The sequence below is a fragment of the Cibotium barometz genome, chromosome 17, assembly GCF_041138505.1.
Source record: "Cibotium barometz isolate CiBa-2024 chromosome 17, ASM4113850v1, whole genome shotgun sequence".
Lineage (NCBI taxonomy): Eukaryota > Viridiplantae > Streptophyta > Polypodiopsida > Cyatheales > Cibotiaceae > Cibotium > Cibotium barometz.
Window position 1 is genome coordinate 3,461,253 of NC_141062.1, and position 13,751 is coordinate 3,475,003.

Sequence of the window (13,751 nt, forward strand, 5' to 3'; positions counted from 1 at the left end):
GCTGCCAATGCACAAATGCTACGAATGGTAGTCATACGACAAGTGGGAGCAAAGGTCTCATTAAAATCAATGCCCTTTTCTTGAGCATAACCCTTTGCAACAAGTCTAGCCTTATAGCGATCAACACTGCCATCTGGCTTTCGTTTCAACTTAAAAACCCACTTACATTCAATGACCTTTTTACCAATAGGCAAATCACACAAAGACCATGTACCATTCTTCATTATAGCATCATATTCACTTTGCATTTGCAATTTTCTGATTTTTGTGCCTCATCAAATGAAAGAGGTTCTTCCTCTTCACACATACTAGACACAGCCAAAGCATAACAATCTGATGCATAAGAGGCATGCTGAAAACCTGAACGGGTACGACTAGACATAGGTGCATCAATTTTATTATCACGCAAGGTTTGCACCAGCCATTTAGGCATACCTCTAGCCTGCTCATTTTCAGCCCTATCCTCATAAATTACATCCTATAAATCTGCATCAGAAATCGGCTGATCTATGATGTCGTTTCATAGGCTGAATATTTACCTCATTAGGACTTACATTTGAATTCCCACCTGTAAACAGAGGCAACAACGTATCAAATACATCCTGTGAGCTCACACCTGTCTCTTTGGTACATGATAACAAAGGCTGCACAGCATCTTCCACAAAAACAACATCTTGACTAATGAAGATACGCTTTGACTGCAGATGATACAATCTGTAACCCTTGCTCTCAGCACTGTAACCAACAAAAATGCATTTGACAGCCTTATCATCCAATTTTCTACGTTGTTGCACAGGCACTAAAGCATAGGCCAAGCAACCAAAGACACACAAGTGACCAATAGAAGGCTTCCTGCCATGCCAAGCTTCGTATGGAGTAACAGACTACAAGGCCTTAGTGGGACACCTGTTGAGTACATATGCAGCACACATGACAGCCTCAAGCCAAAATGCATGTGGCATGGCTCTTGACCATACATCGTGCCATCTCCATAAGTGACCTGTTTTTCCTCTCAGCAGCAACACCATTTTGCTGAGGGATATACAACACTGTACATTGGTGTTTTATCCCACGACTAGCCAGAAATGCATCAAACTCTTTAGACATGTACTCCCCCCCCCCTTGATCAGAACGGAGGGTGCCCACATTACAATTGGATACATTTTCAACCATAAGCAAAAACTGTTTAAAGCACAAAAACACTTCGGACTCTGCCTTCAGTGGATATACCCATGCATGCCTTGAGTAATCATCAATGAAAGTCACGAAGTACAAGTGTTTACCAAATGACGGAGTTTGCATAGGCCCACATACATCACTATGTACAAGTTGCAATTTGCGAGTGGCCCGCACAGAACCATCCTTTGGAAACGCAGAACACTGCATTTTGCCCAAAACACAGCCTTCACAAACATGTTTCAATGGTGCCTCAAGAGTGGGCAATGAAGCAACCATATCAAATTTCTGCAAACGCAGCAAAACTAGCAAAGTTTAGATGACCAAAACGAGCATGCCATAGTTTTGCATCTGAAACTACCTTTTCATCAAAAACTGCATTTGCTGAATCTTCCACACACTTATCATAATAATTGAGCCTATACAGCCCATGAAACAAGGTGCCAGATGCAATAATCGTATCACCAGAAGTCAAATCATGAAGGTACATCTGTCATCCATAAATTTGACTACAAGTCCAAGTCTAGCAAGCGCAGAGATAGACAATAGATTCTTCTTTATCCCTGGCACATACAAAGCATCTGAAAGTGTGAAAGCGCTGCCATTTGCAGCAGTAAGCATAATTTTACCAACGCCCTTCACTGGGTAAGAAGCATTATTGGCACATGTGACAGTATTCCCATTAGAGATAGCCTCAAGACAAGTGAACATATCATGATGCGAGGTAATGTGCTTTGTAGCACCACTGTCAAAATACCATACATCAGAGTCAACAGAAACTGCCAAACATGCATCATGTACAGATGGGTCATACTGGCAATACACGCTAAACGCCCATTCTGTATCCTGCACAACATTTACAGAATCTATATTTGTAGAAGCATCCGCTATTGTGGCTGCATTTGACTCTTTCTCCTTTGCCTCTTTAGCCTTTAGCTTAGGGCAATTCTTAATGACATGATCAGTTGCCTTACAATAGTTGCACCTGATCTTTTTCTTGCCTTTATCAAGAGCCTTCTCAGACCTATTGTTGCTACCTGTGGAAGGAGAAGAAGTTGCAAACCTACTAATAGGAGAAGAAACAGTGGAAGGGACTGCCTTACCACTTCTTCTCTGCTGGTGGGCAGCAACAAATGCCTGATTAACTGCACACTCCCTAGCCCTGTTTTGCCTGGAACTGCGCTTCTTGCAAGAGCTTGTTGACTAAAGTATCATACTTGACAACATCAGGTCTATCCTCAGTAACAAGTCTCCACGTGGAAGCAAAAGTCTGATATGACTCAGATAAAGCATCAAGAACAGTCTGCACAAGAGAATGATCAGGAATAATCTCACCTGCAGAAATCAACTGCTCCTTGAGATCTTTAATCTCAGCAAGAAAAACATTCATGTCGTCATCATCTTCCTGCATAATCTTCGAATCTAGCTCTTTACGCAGGTGAGAGATTTTTGCCTCGTTAACGACCATTAACGACCCGCATACAAACCAGCTAGAATATCCCAAGCCTGTTTTACTGTTTTAGCTGAACGAGTATGTGGAGTGATGTTACGTTTGATAGAAAGTGCAATCAAGGGGCATGAGCCTGCGCATCTTTACCATCCCAATGAGCTTGTTCAGCAGTGGGTAAAACAGCAGCAATAGTAGAGCTGCTAGAACCTGCAACATCCTCAACAGATCCTACATCCACAGAACCTGGACGTACATCCATACCCTGCACAATGTTCTACACTCCTTTTGCAACCAAAACATGTTGCATCATGTATGCCCAAAGTGGGTAGTTGCTGTCTCCATCCTATTTGTCATCAAGCAGTGAAATACATCATTGTTGTTATCAGCCATGGCCACTGACTAAAACTGATGCGAAAGCTACCTGTAATAATGAAGCAAAGACTGAATAGAAAACAACTCGTGCTATTATGTAGCACGGTCCACAATAGAATACGTATGCCTATTTTGCAGAAAACTGCACTGTTGAAATTTCTGCACAAAATGACGAAAACACCTGTACAGAACTTGTAATGCAAAAACGGAGCCCGAAACGACCTCAGATGCAATTTTTGAGAATGCTGAGCCTTATGGGCCTATTTGGAGAGTATACAGACTTGCAAGCGCTCGTGAAAGCTCACCTCAATCGGAGAACGTGAGTCGGAGGGTGCTAGCGGTGTAGCCCAGGGAGCCGATGCCTGCTCTGATACCAATTGTTGGAATTAGGGTTGCAGGAAAGCACACAAAGCTTGGAGAAGAAGAATGCACACAACACACAGTGTATTAGATTGTGTCAATGTACAAAGATAAGTTAGCCCTAGAATAATGGGCGTATATACAAGCCGGGGGAAAAAACCTCCTAAAGAGGGAAAAAGTGCCTGTGCGGTCCTAAGTGTGTTCACACACATCACTACCTATATATATGGCAACAGTTCTGGGTTACAAAAAGAGATTGATCATTTGCAGCAGACTATTCGTAAGATGGAGGCCACTATTAAAGAGAAGAATGATATTTTGGCAGTTCGAGAAATTAATAATTTCACTTTGGAGAGTGAGAATGCACACCTTAGAAAATAACTTGAAAAGTTCAACAAAAAATTACAATATTTGAAAGACGCGCCATTTGGTGCTCGATTACACAAGAGACAGTTCAAACCATTGGAAGAACTCAATGTTGGAGTTGGCCAATGGAAGCGTCGTGTAAAAGTTTGCAGGTATTATGGGATCTATAATTTCTTTGAGCACTCACTTTTCATTTTCATCTTTAGTTCCTTTTTGGAGATGGGGAATTGGGTGTGGGGGTGGTATAGTTAGATGGATGATGGACTGCAATAGCTATCGTTGTTGCTTCAGGATGGTCACAGATGTTGTGGGTCCAAAAGAGCAAGGTTCTGATATATTTGGCAAAGTTCTGACAAAAGACATCGTGGAGTCAGCAATACATCATCCTAAGTTTGCAAGACTTCGATCAGACATAGCAAAGCAATCCTTGCAGAAGGTGAGTGAAGCATTCACTCCTGCAGATGCATAAGGTATATGTGACATGGCTGGCATAAGCACAAAGTGTTACAGGATGTTGTTTAATAAAGTTAAAGAAGGTTTCAATTCTAAGCTTGGGAAAAAAACAGTAATTCCCATTCCAAAACCATTTCACGTGAACAAAGCTCGAAATATTCTCAACTTGGGAATGGTCGAACTTGTTGGAGAGCCTTGTCACGTGTCTAGTACATTGACAGTGGTGACTAAAAAGAGCGAGGAATAGAAAATCATAGAGCTTACAGAGTTCAACAATTTCATTATGGATGTTCGGAAATTACAAATGGCTATGGTGAAATTTTATGACATCAGTGTTCATGAGTGCAATGGAAGGCTAAAATTTGTTTTAAAACTTGATGAGAGTGAGGTGATCAAAGGACAGAAGCTGAAAAGGGTTAGCTTGACTTTAATGAATAGAGCTTTGGATGCAAGTATTAGTAATGCTGATGAGAGGCACTTTAGTGTACAATCTGAAAATGAGATTTGGTGGCTGGCTGCATTTGAGGTGAGGTGCTATCCATTTTTAAAAAAAGTATATTATGATGCTATGCATTACATGTTGTAGACAATTTAACTGGCCTCTTGTTAACAGGTTCCAACAGAGACCCATGAAATTCTAAAGTGGTACTTTAACCAGACTGAGCTTCCTTCCACTATCCAACAGCAGTCGAATGGCGAAAAGCTCTATGTAGAAGGATATGGTGAATATGAGGTTGAATGGCACCTGGCTGCAGATATTAAAACCTTGAAATGCATGTTTGGTATTTCCCAAGGAGCAATGGCCAAGTATCCTTGCCTGTATTGCATGGCTGAATGAGGTGTCTCCAAAGGAGGAAAAGAGAGAGAATGGAAATGCCTAAATGCAAATAGTAATAGGCGTCAAGCCCCAAATCGTGATGCTCCAGGAGTGGATCCTAATTGGGATCCAATTCTTGCTATCCCTTTGATTAGAGTTCATATTTGTGTTTTTCATGCGCTAGTTAGAATAATTGAGAAACTAGTCTACATGTACATCGAATTTGCATGGATTATGAAACCAACATTAGAGAGCGAAAGAACTATTAAAAAAATAGAGCAAGTGCTTTCAGATGCAGGTTTACATTGTGGTCAAGTGAAGATTGAGAAGGACTTGAAAAGATCAGGGAAGACAGGAAATGTTCCTAGCAAACCATGTTTTGGAGGTGCAAAAGCCAAAAAGTTCTTATCTAATCATACCTAGAGAGGTCACCTGGGTACAGATTTTGAGGTGTGGAGAAAGCTTCATGCAGCTGTACCTGATCGAGGCTCTTTAGGACAAGCAAGGGTGGCAAAGGCCAAAGCGTGGTTGGAGGTGCTTCAATTTTTGTTGCCGGAGTTCTATGTACCCTATCATATTAGAGGGCAAAGATGTTATTTCCCGATTCATGCTGAGGAGATAAACATTTTGTTTGATCCTAGAACTGAAGTCAACGACAAAGTGCTCAGATGTGTTTTAAGGTATACTCTTTTTTCTATCCTCCCACAATTTTTCATTCTTGGCTCTTAAAAGTTTATGCCTAACTCGATATGTTTTCCTGATTCATGCTGAGGAGATAAACATTTTGTTTGATCCTAGAACTGAAGTCAACGACAAAGTGCTCAGATGTGTTTTAAGGTATACTCTTTTCTCTATCCTCCCACAATTTTTCATTCTTGGCTCTTAAAAGTTTATGCCTAACTCTTGATATGTTTTCTTGTGAAGTTTTGTTATTTCGTAATTGCCTGAGGATGTACAGCATCGGGTGTTCCAAATTGATTCGCTAGTGTCAACACTTTTGCTAGTAGAGTCAGTTCCCTACCTTGATGTGCTGGAACTGGTTTCGGGAGGTCCAGCTGGACGATGCTCGAGTAATTTTTTTGGCATATCATGAAAAGTGAGTTTGTCTCTATATCTCTCTTGCATAATGTTTATATGAATCACCATACACGAGTTATATAGTGCTTCCTTTGGCATGTGCTCTCGCTTCACAGTGAATCGATTCACCACAATGCGAGGAGGCATTGTGGTGAATCATGAAAAGTGAGTTTGTCTCTATATCTCTCTTGCATAATGTTTATATGAATCACCATACACGAGTTATATAGTGCTTCCTTTGGCATGTGCTCTCGCTTCACAGTGAATCGATTCACCACAATGCGAGGAGGCATTTTGTTTTTCATCTGGCTTGAAACTAATAGAAATCTATTTGGATGTGATGCAGTGCCCATTGAAGTCTTGTTCTAGTCGATGTGCAAGATAATGTTATTTACCTTGCAAATTCGACATTTGGTGTCCATGGCAATGTTTTGCTGAGTTAAAATCATTACGATACATATTATTATTTAAGTTAGAAGTCCCGATTGATCAGGATATTGATTGGTCTTTGTTTGCAATGGTGTCAGGAAACTAATGGGCCGCTTATGAGAGCCTGAGCATGGACACCGACACCCTGGGAGGAGCGAGCGATCATTCGAAGGGTTAGTGTGCCCAAACAAGATGATGGTTATAGCTGTGGGTGGAGGGTTGCTCTCAATGCATTGTTGCTGCTATGGAGCATTTTTCAGGTCCCTTTAGAGGATGTAAGCATTTTTCAGCTCGCATACGCATGCGTACTCTTGTTTATCTTCTTGTATATTGTCATGTTGATCTTATGCCTTGATGAATTGTGATGGTAGTTTCCATCCATGTCTCGTTACGTGGACCTAGATGTCCAAAGGTTTAGGGAGGAAACGATTGCAAAAATGATCGAGGTCGTAGAAGCAATGCCTCCAGACGGCCCAATGGACTTCATCCCGCCCAATCCACGAGGGGGGATAGGCCCCCCTGAGCCTCTTAGATGGGCTCCGTACTTGGGAGAAGAGCCATGGCTCCATCTTGAAGCCCAGGCCTATGGGTTCCAGTGATATATAGTTTTTTCCTTATCAATGTGTTGTTGGATTGCTTCTTCCAACAAATGTACTCCACTCTGTAACATGCTTCTTCCAGCAAATGTACTCCACTCTGTAACATGCTACTTGTAAATATGTAAGTACATATGTACATTTATATTTTTTCACACATATTTAGTGTTATTGGAGAGAGAACATCAATTGTAAATGCACTTTTAATTTGAAAATCAGAGGATCAAATTTGCTACTGTGTTCCTTCACTTCTTGTTTTCTTACTTTAGGTCTTTTTGTGTACATAAAAATTCAATTGGGGAATTTTTACCTTCAATACATTGTTTTAAACAATAAAGCATTACAAAAGCAATGTTCTGAATAGATAAGTTTATTGCATATGAAAAATACATTGTCACCGTATACATATACATGGTCACATCATATATCTTCTAGTGCCTCCAATTCATGTGGAGCTGCAACATCTTTACAAATGATCTGATGCTCTCTTCTTCTACTTACCTTTCGACCATCGAGCTTGAAGCAAAATTGATCTGGAGGATTCTGAATAGCTACTTCTAATTCCTTCCTAACGTATTCGAGAGTCCAATTCCTTCCTAATTCCTTCCTAACGTATTCGAGAGTCCAATTCTCTTCCACTTCCAATGTCAATGATGGGTGACCCTGTCGAATCATAACTATATCTATCAAGCAAGAGTGGCTGCCATCTCTTGTATCTTGGTCCATGCTTTCCCAGTTGTTGTTGATCTATCGCCACCTTCTATAAGTAAATGACATGCACAGATGTTGCCTGGCAATATAGTATCTGATTCCAAAATATCATTAGGATAATTTTTCGAGTATAATCAAATAAGCTTTGTAACTGTTTCACAAAAAGACATTTGAATGTTATAACACTCACCGAAATGCAATGTCGGAGGTGTTCAATCGACATTCGATCAAATCATCTCCCTTTGATGATTTCACTCTCCAACCTTTGTCAAACAAATGATCAAGCCAAGCTTCATCTATATCTTTGCACATAAAAGTTGTTCTAGTTTTTCTCAATTGTTTACAATTAGAAAATAAATCAACAAAGCATGCAATTGGAACAAACAAACTTAAGTGGACATTTCTTGCACCAATGCTAAGCTTCATAGCACATTTAATATCATTAAACATTTTGGTCTTGTATGACTCTATCACTTCTGTATCAAGCAATGGCCACTCAGGACTATCAAGTGCAGGCAAAGGAATACGTTCCAACTTTCCATGTCGACTCGATTGAGTGGACAAGGTATAAAATGAGTCATAAAAATATGTTCTACTTCTTGCGAGATCACTTGGTGCATGACCTTCATATTGAAGGTATAAAATGAGTCATAGAAATATGTTCTACTTCTTGTGAGATCACTTGGTGCACGACCTTCATATTGAAGTTCCCCCACCTCACCATGTACGACATTCAAGAATCCCGTCAAGCATTGTGTAGGCTCCCACTCCTGGAGATTGGATGGGTACAAATCTGTGCAAGGCAGAAAAATGTATATCAATCACCTTATTTGCAACATTGGAATACAAAACACAAGCACTTACAATGTGGTCTGTGTCTTGGAAGTCCTTCCAATGGTCTGTATCTTGGAAGTCCTTCCAATGGTCTGTGTCTTGGAAGTCCTTCCAATGGTCCCACGTTGATCTCTTTTTGCATGAATACATGCTGGATCAACACTTCTTTGACAGTTTTCCCTCCTAGTGCCATCTTGAAGTCAAGGATGCTTCTTTTCCAATGTTTGGCCAAGTCTTCAGATGCCTTTCCCTTCACTCGGTAGTGGCCACGTTTTCCTGGCTACATAGTGACCCAAGAGTGCTTCCTGTATACTTGGGGAATCCATTCTTCATTCTCGTCTTTTATGTTATACAACACAACAGATGAGATACTGCTCCTTGCTCGTTTCAGTCCACTTTCGGTTGCCATGAGAGATTAATAGACGTATGAGAAAGAAGAAGTAGCAGAAAGTGGATGAATGAGCTAACCACTTTTGTGGATCAAGGAGGGAAGAAGAAATGAGAGGGACGGTGTGTCCTTTTGGGCACCAAAGATGTTTCGAGTTCCAAAAGTAGAACCAAGTTGAGGGAATAACCAGGAGATTGAGTATCTATCTATTCCAAGCATTCAAAATCATTAGTTCTAGGGGTGGTGGAAAGAATTTTTTAGTGCTCCACGTCTAACACAGGAATGTGGAAAACATTCTTTTATTGTGTTAGGTGTGCTGACAAAAAAACGGTTGAAAATATTTTAAGACAAGGTGATGGTTTTTTTAATATTTCATGAAGATAAGAGTTTCTCCACATTTTAGGTGGGTTTGTACAAAGGTCCCACCACCGGTGAATATCGTTGCTAGATTTCATGTCACTCAATCTATGTGTCTATTATTATATTATTATTGAAACAACCCTCTTTTGAGTCCAAAATTTTCCTAATGATAAGAACCCTAAGGATCTTAACCCTTATCTCCTTAAGAGGAGCTATCAAAATAAATGTGATGTATGATGGGATTTCTTATGATGATGGATGTCGTGTCATGGATGATATACCATGCTGTGCTGGTGACTATGTCTACAACACCATGGAAGCTAAAGTCATGAAGATATCAAGGATGATGGTTCCGTATGCTAGAGGGAGGGGGAGCCAAAGAGGCTGAGGTGGAAGAGGCTAGTCTAGAGGTAGGGGGAGCCAAAGAGTCTGAGCTAGTTGGCAAAGAAATCAAAATGCAAATAGCATAGAGTTCTATTACTGTGGCAAACCAGGACACATGGTAAAGGACTGCTACAAAAAGCAAAACGACATTAAAAGTGGGAAGTTGCAACAACGCAACTATGTATCATCTAGCAAACATGGAGGTGATTACAGGAGTGAACAGCTGTTTGTGATGCAGCACATGCTTAGTTCCATAACAAGGGATGTGTTAGGATCTCAGGATATATGGTATGTGGATTCTGGTGCCTCTAACCACATGACCAGTCATGCTGAGTGGTTTAGAGATATGCAAAAAATGAAAAAACCAGGATATGTTAGAAACAGGTGATGATACTGTGCATCCCATTGCGCATGTTGGTAAAGTGCCATTGTCTATGCATGATGGCAAAATGAAGTGCTTGGCTAATATACTTCATGTTCCAAATATTACAAAGAACCTGGTTTCTGTTGGACAGATGGTTGAGCAGGGGCTACAAGTGAGGTTTAATCCTCAAGGATGTTTTGTGGAAGACTTCAAAAATAAGTGTCTCTTGGTTGCAAAGAGTAACAGAAATGGTGGCAGGATGTTTACTTTGGATGTGAACATGCCTGAGATAAAGGTAGCCATGTTTGCGCATGGAACAGGTGTGTCATTACAGATATTGACATATGGCACAAGCGCATTGGTCATGTGAATGTACATCGTCTGAAGTCTATGCAGGCCCAAAATATTGTTGTTGCAGGTTTGCCAAAGTCTAAGGTTGACAGTATGCATAAGGTTTGTGAAGCATGCCAACTTGGTAAGCAGGCCAAACATGCTTTCCCACATGAAAAGCATGTCAGTGCAAGCCCATTGGATGTCATACATTCATATGTATGGGGACCGACTAAGACTGCAACAATTGCAGGTTGCAGGTACTATGTTACATTCATTGATGACCACACTAGGAAAGTGTGGGTTTATTTCATGAAGGAGAATAGTGATGTGTTTACTCACTTTCAGAGATTTAAAGCCTTGGTCGAGAAGGAAAAAGCGTGCAAATAAAATTCCTAAGATCAGATGGTGGGGGAGAATACTTCTTCAATGAGTTGAGCAATTTCCTGCTGAGAAAGCAGGGAATCAAGAGGCAGTTTACATGTAGGTACACTCCGCACAGAATGGTGCGCGGACTCTAACGACCCCATCGAACCATGCTCTGATACCAGTGTTAGATATCCATAACGCCAAATGGAGATCCAACTGAAGCATTGCGATCGCAGTGTCGAGCACTACAAGGCGGTGATCAAGATGGCCCCATCCCAGAAATACCAAAATATCACCTTAGGAGAAACACACAACAATGAGATTAAGAAGATGCTCCTAATGTGGCTCCGACCCTCTTGTTTGCAAGCTTCACAAGGGAACGATGGCTAGGTTAGCTTGGTTATCTTTTAAAAAGAGTTTTAAATTATTTTTTAATATTAATATCAATAAATCAAGAAAGAAGATGTGAAATTTTTCATTGAAAAATGTTAGAAATTGTATGAAGTTACTATTTGAAGTAATTATATATTTTGTAATCAATGGTTTGTATTGAAATTGCTATCTTTAAGAGAAAGAGTACATGTATTTTTTCTCCTAGCTTTGACGCTAACTCCGTTTCCCTGCTTGTGTAGCCGGGAGGCATCGTTAGCAAAGCCCAGGATCGACCCATGGTATCCCTTATACCACTGGGAGAATGAGTTTACCGATTGAGGCAAGTGATTGTGATGATGTCTAGTTTTGAGGGCCCAAGCTAGTGCAATGAATAAGCCCACCCTAGTGCGTAGACATCCCTCTGAGGGGCGAGAGGATCGAGCGACGGAGCCTAAGGGGGGGCGACAGGCTGGCTTGAGTCCTCGCTAGGCGGGGCGACTGACGATGAGGTGTATGGTTCCGTAGGGTTTTGCCTAGTCTATAGAGGCTGGAAGGACGAATTTTAGATCATCCGACAGTATAAAGGAAAATAATAAGAGAGCCGGTTTGGCTTGTATGGAATTGATTCTTGTATAAACTTTTTTTAAATCTTGTCTTTAGCATTATTATACTGTGGTGGGAAGAGGTTGTTTTAACAAACCTTGTGAAAGGGTCCTAATTAGGGAACTTCTTTATTTATGTCAATCAGTGTGGTAGACCTAAAGCAGATTCGTTGGATTGAAAAGTTGAAGATGATCCGTTTATTTTGGTTCATGGGTACTCTCAGGCCTGACATCTCTGTGACTATAGATGGGATTCGCATACCACAGGACCGCTGGGTGAGTGATGCAAGTCTTACCTGCCGACAGAGTAGCCGTGTTGGGACCTAGCCCAATGCAGAGTCTACCACCCTTACCATCAGTTTTTGAGTCTTAGAAACTACAGCGGAACCCCCATACTTCACCAATGTGGAACACTCTACCCTTATATCATAATCGAGCTTAGGAATTTCCCTTCATGAGATGAATAAGACTAATTATATTAGTCTCAAATCTTTGTAATAAAACTTGTCCTTATAAATATTTGGGAAATAAAATGATTTTAATGTTTTACTTTCAAAAAAGCTTAAGCGTTGTGCAAAGTATGAATCTTGTAATCTTAAAAATTTAATCTTACAATGCTGGATAGGACAATCAGCCTCCACTTCCTAATGCGCTTTACACCGATATCCAGGAGAAGAAGCTCCTGCTTAAGAAAATGCAACCTCCCTCCTTTAAGGGAGGTTCAAAGATTGAGAAGGATGCTAGAGTCTGGATTGAAGTGACGGACGATTATTTCTCTGCTGTCACTATTGGAGCAGTAAATCGGTCTATGCTTACACGATTTCACTTCACCAACCGGAGATGCTAAACTCTAGTGGAAACAATGGTGTCGTGAGACAAGGGAGTCATCAAGCATTCTCAAACCTGGGGGAAAACATCAAGCAAGCCGTGAAGGAAAGATATCTTCCCCCATCCCATGAGTCCATAAAGATGAATGAGTTTTTTAGTCTCAGGCAGCGCAAAGACTACTATTCCAAATTTATAACTCTTTGGAAGTATGCCCCAGCTATGACTATTTCCCAGGCAAGTGGCTCGTTTCTGCCAAGGTTTAAATGAACCCTTAGATTCCCGCCTTGAAGCAATGAGGCCAAGCACATTACAGGATGCTCTTATACGAGCGAAGCCTCTTGTGAAAGAACTGAGGACTGACAAAGCTAAGCCTCAAAAGAGATCTCACCCCCCTGAGGCAAACCATAAGATCAGCCCTACAAGAAACCCCAATAGGGTTTCCCCTACTACAACGGAGGGTGACAAAGTAACTCTTTTGTTCCCCGCTCGTATATGCTTCTTCTTCCAGAGAAGGCCCTCTGTGTTTTGAATGCATTGAGCTGGAACACTTCAAGGCCAACTGTCCCAAGCTGGCAACATCGTTTCCCCAAGGTGGCAGAGGAAATCAAGGCCGTGGAACCCTATCCACCAAGGTGCAAGAGGCGGTAGACGTGTGGTAGAGGCCCGCGAAGGAGAAGTTGCTAGAACCGCCTGTACTATAAGTGAAGAACCAACCTTGGAGATGGCTGAAGAAGAGTGCGCCACCATCCATGCGACGATAGAACATCAAGGTCCGAATCAACAATTTGGTGTAATCCAAACCCCAGTCACTCATCCAGTAAGCCATTCTAGATTTCGATTGATTGTGGAAGTACCCATTCATTTCTTTCTCCTAGGGGTTTGCAAAAATTAAACTTGGGTCAAAAAATAGCTAGAAGAATGATTGTAGAGTTAGCTAGTGTGAAAAGAAGTAGTATCTTGCCACTCTGTATAGGAAACCTTGATTGTAGAGTTAGCTAGTGTGAAAAGAAGTAGTATCTCGCCACTCTGTATAGGAAACCTTGATTTTGAGCTGGGTGGCCATGAGAAAACTCATGGCCACTTTAGAGTCTTGCCATTAGAAATTTATGATGG